This window comes from Schistocerca piceifrons, chromosome 3 (assembly GCF_021461385.2).
Source record: "Schistocerca piceifrons isolate TAMUIC-IGC-003096 chromosome 3, iqSchPice1.1, whole genome shotgun sequence".
NCBI classification, from domain to species: domain Eukaryota; kingdom Metazoa; phylum Arthropoda; class Insecta; order Orthoptera; family Acrididae; genus Schistocerca; species Schistocerca piceifrons.
Genome location: NC_060140.1, coordinates 394,730,169 through 394,740,330, shown reverse-complemented (window position 1 = coordinate 394,740,330; position 10,162 = coordinate 394,730,169). Strand labels below are relative to the sequence as shown.

At 44.3% G+C, this 10,162-nt stretch overlaps 1 protein-coding gene across 1 annotated transcript in view; it reads left to right on the top strand.

Moving 5' to 3' along the window:
* Positions 1-4,139: 4,139 nt before the first annotated feature.
* The window catches only part of LOC124789521 (facilitated trehalose transporter Tret1), a 200,833-nt gene continuing 194,810 nt past the window's right edge, over positions 4,140-10,162 (top strand). Inside the window, exon 1 of the mRNA XM_047256910.1 lies at positions 4,140-4,252. The gene's annotated coding sequence lies outside the window, so the exon portion shown is untranslated. The remainder of the gene's footprint in view (positions 4,253-10,162) is intronic.

Genomic DNA, 10,162 nt, shown 5'->3' with positions numbered 1-10,162 from the left:
TAACAAGTACGACAGAAAAAATGTTAGATGTTAATGACTCACCGTGTGCATCAGGAGAGTGACAGAAAATGAGTGTGCGGGAGGTCAGAGATCAGTCTTCTTTGGGACGTATCGTCGACATTCAAGAAATATTGAAAACAAACCAATAACTTGTTCCATGAACACCGAATGAAAAATATCGCGTCACAGTGATCACAAAGGCTGCACCATCAAGACTGAAGGTAAGCTCCTTGGGAGTTACAAATCGAGCAGAACGTTCAGTTAGGTATCTCGTCTTAAAGAATGCATACTGGTGTAATGGAGTGATGAGAGCTGATGGGATGTAATGGTATGCAACCGAATGTGAAACAGTCTGTAGTGCTGCAGATAGTGCGATAATATGTTTTATAGGCACGTAAAAAACAAACATTCAAAGTCTGAATTTCTCCAGTGGTTCCAGGTGGTATGAATTGCAATGTCACACAATTTTCCGGAATGATAGTTTGCTCTAAAGGAGTATGACTTTTATACGCAGACCAGAAATTAAGTTATTTTGACCAGCTACTGGCTATTGGCCAAAACCAATGCTGTAGTTCTCTTACGCCCATTTTCACACTCTCGCTTTCTGTGACGTAAATATATCACGTGCACGAGAAAGAATCTCTGAGTTCTCGTAACACAATAAATAACTTTCCAGCCAATTTACCATCCAGATTAACAGGTTGGTTGGTTGTTTTGGGGAAGGAGACCAGACAGCGAGGTCATCGGTCTCATCGGATTAGGGAAGGACGCGGAAGGAAGTCGGCCATGCCCTTTCAAAGGAACCATCGCGGCATTTCCCTGGAGCGATTTAGGGAAATCACGGAAAACCTGAATCAGGATGGCCGGACGCGGGATTGAACCGTCGTCCTCCCGAATGCGAGTCCAGTGTCTAACCACTGCGCCACCTCGCTCCGTCCCAGCTTAACAGTCGGCATAATTGTACACGAATGCGTCAAGGCATTGATGTTAGTTGATCTTGATACAGCTTTCCCGGTACGTCTATTTTCCAGCGTTCCTTTCAGGTGCGTTTCTTCTTCAAATCCCGACTGATTAAAGTTGAAAACAAATTCCTTACTGAATTTTCGTGCCGATTCCGCAGTTTGCTACGCATCGTCAAGTTGGCGCTTTGTTTGAAATGTCGTTATCTTACGTCTTCCTATTCTGTAGCACTGTTTGCAGTTGTGTAAGCACCCGTGCTTCCCTTGAAATCACTGTAATCTATGTCGCGCGCAGTTGCATGTGCACTGGCAAACATTGGCTTTTGTAACAAGTGCGCCTTGTCCTCCCTTGAATAACTGACGACCTCAGATGTTAAGCCCCATAGTGCTTAGAGCCATTTGAACCTCCCTTGAATATCCGTAGTTTTTATTATGCTCTGCACGGTCATATTTCTGAGAACTTGTTCGAATACTGTTCATGATTTTTTTCTTTGGTTTGCTGTGGATGATCTACCATGTACGTAATTATGTCTAGTACCCTCTCCTTGGATAACGATTGTCCTTTACTACGTTTTCACAGGAGAAGGGATTTGTGGCTCTCTGTCCGACAGGGCTTGACACCTGTTTCACTATTACTTTGACTTTTAAGCACGTATCTTCATCATTGTATTCCTCATGTACATTGTCCGCACAGTCGAGGGTATACGACACCACACATTCCACTGACTGATCTTGCAGAAACGTTAATATTTCATCTGACATTTATTTCTCTTTCTATGTGAAATTTCTTGGGTTCCTTTCTGACGAAATGTGAACTCCTGCAACTGTTGTTGCAGACATAATGCATTTTTTGCTGTTTATCATTCCCATATTTCTTCTTTGTATCGACACCACTAGCACTGTAACATTGTTGTGAGTTACTCACCGGCTAAGCAGTTCAGCTACGCCCCGTAGCCTCATGCTGTGCTCACCGTTGAATTCCTCCAGTCCCGTCCCCCGTTGTCATTAGCAGCCTGTATTACGGTTGCCAGTATTGACCTTTTGCGACCTCGCACTCAAGGGATTTCTTGTCAGTCTTGTTGTTTCTGTCCGAAAACATTTTACTTGTTCACGTTGCTTTCTACACTAACAGACGTCGCAGCCTGATGAATACTACTGATATATCCAGTTCGTGATCAACCCACATTTGCTATACGCAATATCTGAAAATGGTTGTTAGCTAGTCATCCTATGTTAATTGTTTTATGTAAACACTGTCGAGCAATTTAAAAAATTTCGGATTTCTTTCCCTTTTTTTTTTTGTAGTTTTGATAATGTAACATTGTCAGAAACAGGAACATATACTTCGCATCCTCGCTCAAGATTATAGGCGAAAAGTGTATTAAAACGATATGCATCTGCGATTGATCCATAGTGTCCGAAATGCATCGTGCAATTTAATGAAATGAGAAAATTTGTGGCTGAAGGCGTTATTATTCATTTTCCGTGTACACTGCTGGCCATTAAAATTGCTAAACCAAGAAGAAATGCAGATGATAAACGGGTATTCATTGGACAAATATATTATACTAGAACTGACATGTGATTACATTTTCACGCAATTTGGGTGCATAGATCCCGAGAAATCAGTACCCAGAACAACCACCTCTGGCCATAGTAACGGCCTTGATACGCCTGGGCATTGAGTCAAACAGAGCTTGGATGAAGTGTACAGGGACAGCTGCCTATGCAGCTTCAACACGATACCACAGTTCATCAAGAGTAGTGACTGGCTTATTGTGACGAGACAGTTGCTCGGCCACCATTGACCAGACGTTTTCAATTGGTGAGAGATCTGGAGAATGTGCTGGCCAGGGCAGCAGTCGAACATTTTCTGTATCCAGAAAGGCCCGTACAGGACCTGCAACATGCGGTCGTGCATTATCCTGCTGAAATGTAGGGTTTCGCAGAGGTCAAATGAGGGGTAGAGCCACGGGTTGTAACACATCTGAAATGTAACGTCGACTGTTCAAAGTGCCGTCAACGCGAACAAGAGGTGACCGAGACGTGTATGGCACCCCATACCAACACGCCGGGTGATACGCCATTATGGCGATGATGAATACACGCTTCCAATGTGCTTTCACCACGATGTCGCCAAACACGGATGCGACCATCACGATGCTGTAAACAGAACCTGGATTCATCCGAAAAAATGACGTTTTGCCATTCGTGCACCCAGGTTCGTCGTTGAGTACACCATCACAGGCGCTCCTGTTTGTGATGCAGCTGATAGTCCATGCTGCTGCAAACGTCGTCGAACTGTTCGAGTAGATGGTTGTTGTCTTGCAAACGTCCCCATCTGTTGACGGAGGGATCGAGACGTGGCTGCACGATCCGTTCCAGCCATGCGGATGAGATGCCTGTCATCTCGACTGCTAGTGATACGAGGGCGCTGGGATCCAGCACGGCGTTCCGTATTACCCTCTTGAACCCACCGATTCCATATTCTGATAACGGTCATTTCATCTCGACCAACGCGAGCAGCAATGTCGCGATACGATAAACCGCAATCGCTATAGGCTACAATCCGAACTTTATCGAAGTCGGAAACGTGATGGTACGCATTTCTCCTCCTTACAAGAGGCATCACAACAACTTTTCACTAAGCAACGCCGGTCAACTGCTGTTTGTGTATGAGAAATCGGTTGGAAACTTTCCTCATGTCAACACGTTGTAGGTGTCGCCACCGGAGCCAACCTTGTGTGAATGCTCAGAAAAGCTAATCATTTGGATATCACAGCATCTTCTTCCTGTCGGTAAATTTCGCGTCTGTAGCACGTCATCTTCGTGGTGTAGCAATTTTAATGGACAGTGGTGTATATTCAATAAGGTCCGGTCCACAACCGCAAAACTTCGATTAAAGTTTTTTTTTCTTTCTTTTTTTTTAGCAAACCGGTCATGGTGACACGGAGTGGGACAGCGTGGCGCTTGATTTGACAGCCGCCGGCTGCGCGGCGCGGTGCCCGTCTGTTCGCGGGTATCGGGCCGCCGCGCGGCGAGGTGCGGGTCACGTGACCGCTGCGGACGTCGCGTGGCTTGGGAGCGCTGGAGGGGCGAGGGAGGGAGGGGGCGGCTATAGCGGCCGCGCGCCTCGCTCTCGTGGACACAGTGCAGCTCGGCCATCCAGTTCTGCGCACAGCCGGTTCCGCAGCAGCAGGTAGTTTCGCTGACCGCCGCCGACCCCGAGAACGCCGCCGCCGCCGCCGCCGCCCATATCCCCGACATACGGTGCGCCGCCCCACTGCCCTAGGGTGAGTGCCAGCCGCTGCTGCTCTCCTGACCACTGTCTTCCGTCGGCGCCGCGCAGAAGAACAGCGAAGTGCCGGGCACATTGCGTTGTCGCCGGCGAAGCAAACAGTGCGACGACAGAGTGCGACTTCTGTTCGAGACATCGTTTAGCTTACAGTGTACCTATCGTTTCCCATTCCTTTTCCTATTACATTCCGCGCGTTAATTAGCGAGATTCGGCTGCATTTTCAGGTACTAAGGCCCTTCGGGTGTTCGTAGTAAGTTGTGTTGCTGTGTTCTTTCTACATCTACAATGTATACTATGATCTGCATAGCAGACTGTACTTCCCATTGTGTCAGGTACTAAAGTTTCTTACCATTCCACTTGCATATGGAGCGCTGGAAGAATGATAAGCGTCTGTGTGTTCTGTGATTGGCCTAACGTTGCCTTCGCAGACTCTACCAGATCAATAAGCAGGGATTTGTAGTATGTTCCTAAACTCCTCGCTCAGTACTGTTTCTTGAAACGAAAGTAGGCCTTCACGGAATAGTTGGCGTCAATTTTAAAGCGTCTGGGAGTTCAGTCTTTTCAGCATCTCAGTGGTGCTACCCGTGGACTAAATAAACCTGTGACCATTAATTCTGCTTCTTGTACTACGTAGGTGCATAACGTAGTGTTTTTCCATATGTTTCATAAACACAACATATCCACATAACACAGATTTCAGTCATCAATAATATATCCTTCTTCACACCTGACTTCGGTGTTACCGTACTCAGTCTGCTGGCCACTATGCGATTCTGCGGCAGTAGAAAACACCTAGTTTTGAGACGAAGAACTCGTCGAGCCATGTTTGGAGAGCATTTTTATCCGCAAAGAACGTTCCTTGAAGGCTGTTCGATTGAGAGAGGAAAAGGTGAAAATCTGAGGGCACAGGATCAGGTGAATAGCATTGGTGCCCAATGACTTCCCAACCCAACTTCTGTGTAGCGTTTTTTGTCAGTCTAGCAGAATGCAGGCCAGCGGTATCGTGATGTAGCGTCACTTCAAGGAGTCTTCCTGATCGTTTTCTTGGATTTCATCTGTAACACGTCTCAGTTGTTGACAATAAATACCGGCAGTGATAGTTATACCTCGGATAATCAGTTCGTAGTACAACACACCGTCACTGTTCCACCAGTTGCATGACGTTACCTTTCGTGGATGGGGGCAGGTTTTAGTACTTTGATTTGCTGCTTTGTTTGGGCTCAAGCATTCCATTCTTTTCCTTATGTCAGTAAAGACGCCACTTCTCGTCACCAGTAACGATACGGGATAAGAATGATAGGTGTTGTTCACGAGCCAATTGATGACAAACAAGTAGAAATGCGCATATGGACAACCGCTCATTTCTGTGGTTTCGGTTTAGAGCACACCCAATTTTTGAACATTTCCCGGTGTATACAAATGTCGCACGATCGTGGACTGACCACAGTTCATCAATTTACCAGTTCTCTGGTACATTGACGTGGATCGTTTTGGATTAATGCGTTTACAGGATCTTCGTCAAACCCTGAAGGTCTTCCCGAGCGTGATGACTCACTAATGTCGAAACAATCCTCCTTAAGACGAGAAAACCAATGTCTTGTCCGTGCTCTGTCCAATGGCATTATCCTCGTACACGGTGCAAATGTTCCAGGGTGCCTCCACTGCATTCACCCCTCTACCGAACTCAAACAGAAGAATATGTTGGAATGTTGCAATTTCTCCACTTGGCACTCAATTTTTTAGCCTCTACAGATCCACTCACTATCCCTAAACGACAAAACGACAATACATAAACTCACATAGCAACAGTGAACTAAAAAAAATTACCATTTACAAATAAACCCATAGCAACCGGAATACCAACATGCAAAACATAAACTTTACGAACTTATGCACCAACACGATATGTAGTAACGACGATACCATTACCTTTTTTTTTGTGCCGGTTTTCCCGCGGAGACGCAGGTTCGGCATGGTTGATCGGATGTGGCAATGTTAGTTGAAGGGGTGGCCAGATGCCCTTCCTGCCGCCACCCCGTACTCCCCGGGAAGGAATTAGTGTACCCCAGCTGTCTGCGACGAGTGTAATCCATGGAATAGTGCGAAAGTGTTCAGATGTCTGCGAACTGTGTAACTGAGGTGGACGTGGGGACCAGACAGGTATTCACCTAAGGGGATGTGGAAAACCGCCTAAAAACGACATCACCTTTATATGCTGTTATATTTAACCTGTTTCGGCGATACAGTACGCCAGCTTCAGGCCCCTCTGTGATTCTGGGTGATCACGTTGATGTCGGGAATCATCACAATGCTTTATGTAAGAGGTGCAGAAAGATATTGGCGTCCAGAAAACTTCTTATCGTCTGTATTGCGATTGATTGTTGATGATAACCTTTTCACGCAGAATCGTAGAGTGGCCAGAAGACGCAGGAAACGGTGTACGGTAACACCAAAATCGGTTCCATAATAAGTAAAACCAGCAAATACATGTGATGAAGTTGTAGTTACTGCATATAAGGTACGATATCAGCTATTGTTCGAGTATCCACCAGGAGATGGATGTACGGAAATTAATTCAGTCCTTCTTTGTATGCGACCAATATTAATCCTGTTTGGTATGTATTCTTAATAAGCATCCCACACACTTGAGCTTTATTCTAGGATGGTTCGCGTGGGTATTTTGTGAGCACTCCCTTTAGCGTAGTGACTGCCGTTCGCCAGTATCTCACCAATGAATCGCGCGTACTTGACAAACGACTGAACATATGCGATACGTCCGTTTCAGATACATTCTAGTTTTTGCACCCGGGTAGTTGTATGAGTTGACTGATTCCGATTGACACCGTAATCGTGGAATACTTGGTTTTTGCGTTTTGTGAAGTGCACAGTTTTACATTTCTGAATATTTAAAACGAAAACGCCAATATTTGTTCACTTTGAAATCTTATCACAGTGACACTGAATTTCTATGCAGCATTTTTCAGAGAGTAGATCATCATAGTTAACTGCATCATCAGCCAAATATCCGAGATTCAGTCTTAACGTAGGCCGTGGTGTCCGGGCGGCTGTAGGCGCTACAGTCTGGAACCGCGCGACAGCTACGGACGCAGGTTCGAATCCTGCCTCGGGCATCGATGTGTTTGATGTCCTTAGGTTATTTAGGTTTAAGTAGTTCTAAGTTCTAGGGGACTGATGACCTCGGCAGTTAAGTCCCATAGTGCTCAGAGCCATTTGAACCATTTTTCAGTCTTAACTTTGTCTGCCAGGTCACTAATTCGTGCCGTTCCATTCAGTGACAATGTATCATCAAATTTGATACGCTTAACATACAGGCCGAGAAAGGTGATAGTAAAAGACTATTAGCGTCGTAAAGAACATATCGCGAAAACTGAAAACCTGTGTCAGGCCTGCTGTCGAACCTGTATTCATGCTTTCTGCGAGAAACCTTCTTAATCATTTGGCTACCTGAGCACCTCCATATCTGACTCAAACTCACATTGATACTAATTTTCATTAGACACAATACGTTCATTACATCACAGGTCCAGAAATTCTTACCGGTTCTCGCTGATATAATTTCACGTCACTTCATCTTCACTGATTTCATCATCAACAATCCAGTCATTGCACTTCACTGTATTTGATTCGGGGCGTATTAGCGATGTAATACACAATTAGTGCGAGAATAAGAGTCCGTGGTTGCGGTCAGTTTCAGTAAAATCCGTCTGGGTGTGTGATGGTGTCATGCTAAAATGTGAACGTATCCGTCAAGACTAGGACTTCGTCTCTGGAGATGTTATAGAGTATAATTATCAACTGCGCCGAAATACTGGCTCATGTAAAACCACAATGAACAATCCAGAAGACTTTTATCGAAATTCAATTAGTGTGTCGCATTTGGCGACAGTCGCATCATAAAAATAGTGTATTGTTAAATACGTTGACCTAAAATGTAATGCTCATTTAGTAGGATCACTGAACTGGAACATCAACAATCAGTCTTTAAATTGTTTTTCAGTTAATTTGGGAGGCAGCTAGGTCGCAGTACCACATGTGTCTTATGACCTGTTTCACCTGTGTCAAGTCATCTTTAGATATGCAATTATTTGATTTATATATACAAAAAACGAGACTAACTGCATTAGCGTCACGCACGCCTCGACATGTCGGTAGCAAGTGACGGAGCACCAGCGATGCTAATGCGATTGGCCATACATAAATTACAAAATCAAAATTCAGTACATGGTTTCATCCAGCCAATACTAGTCGGAAAATAAAATACTGTTACGATCTATAGTGTTAATCGGTGCAGTGAAAAAAAATCACATAGATTCTCTCGTTGATAATGAAAGTAGGATACTAAAAAACTGTAATCTGTCTAATGGACATACTGGTTATAAAACTCACTCTAGAATAAAAAGTTAGCATGGTCATATGGTTAACTCGTAGCAAAGTGTAACCGAAATGTTGCGCATTCTGAACTGACAAGCAAGTGTAGAGTAACGTCTAAGGTATCGCCAAAATTCGACATAGAAAACACAAAAAAATCTTGTATTCACGACCATGGGGATTGAGAAGATAAAAAAAGTTCAGTGCCACGTTGCCACCCTTTTTATCACTCTCCACTTTTAATGTAGCCTCCAATAAAAATTATAGAGCTTTACTAATTGAAAAGACAGATTATATGGAAGTTGATGGAATTTGAACAGTACAGAGGACCTATCAGGTTTGTAGTCTTCCTTTCATTTTTGCAAGCTATCTTTGGTCTATATATGTGTATTGTGTTTTGTAATCTAGTTCATTCCATCAGCTCGTGCAGAATTAAAAATGAATTGTTTTCAAACACGAGACATATTCGGGAGGTGTTTGTTTCAGACTGCAAATTGACAATAACCATTATGAATTTCTATTGTTTTCATATCGCCTTAGTGGTTACACAGTGTAGAATCATTATTATTATTACTCGTCGACAACGAGGACGTAAGTGTTGTTTAAAGCAGGAATCGTTTGTGCCTTTGTTTTGATGAGGGCGTTTTCAGAGGTTTCTTAATATTTTATGGAGACTTTGACAAAACATTCAATGGCATAGCAGCTGAATACTGGTCTCGTGATCTGCTGGTGGGCGAGCAACCTTGACAAAGAAAACGAGGTATGGCTGTTACATTTTCGACCACTAGGTATCTCGCTGGAACTTATTGGTAATATTTGGAAACATAGCCTGTTAGGTTTGTGAGTAGCAGCAGAGACGTTGCTCAGCAAAGAGGTAATTCCCCGCCCGACAGACGAGCATGCATTGGCGGCTGCTTGCAGACCAATCACGACCCGAGACTACGGCCATCTGCTTCCCGACTGCGCGAAACCCTGAAAGTGGCCGCCTCCGATTTACGTAACTTGTGCGTGCGTCTTCAATGCCAGCGAATTCAGATTTAGCGCTCGCTGCGTGCGCGTTTATTTTTGAGAGGCGGGGACAGTTCATGCAGCCTACTGTTTCGGATTGCGTACGCTTGCTTCACTTATATATGACTCCAAAATAATACGCGTCTTAATATAGTAGACATGAGTATAATCTGAATAACATTTATGTATTTTTTCACACTGCTGGCCATTGAAGTTGCAACAACATGTGGGTGGCATGCTACAAACAACTGTCAACATACTTGGTTATTCAAATGATTAGCACTTTAGCGTAACCACACAATGTAGGTAAGGGTAACGCCATCCAGATTATTTGTATAAGCAAAGATTACGCAGTGGGTTTCTTATTCAGTATCAACAATTGACTGTTGGCTACTTGTGAGAAGATCATGTTATGCCTCATACACACATCAACAGAAGTTTTGTATCACCCCGATACGTCGTGCGGTGGTGTTGCTATTGTGACTATTCCTGTACCAATGGGAAGGTC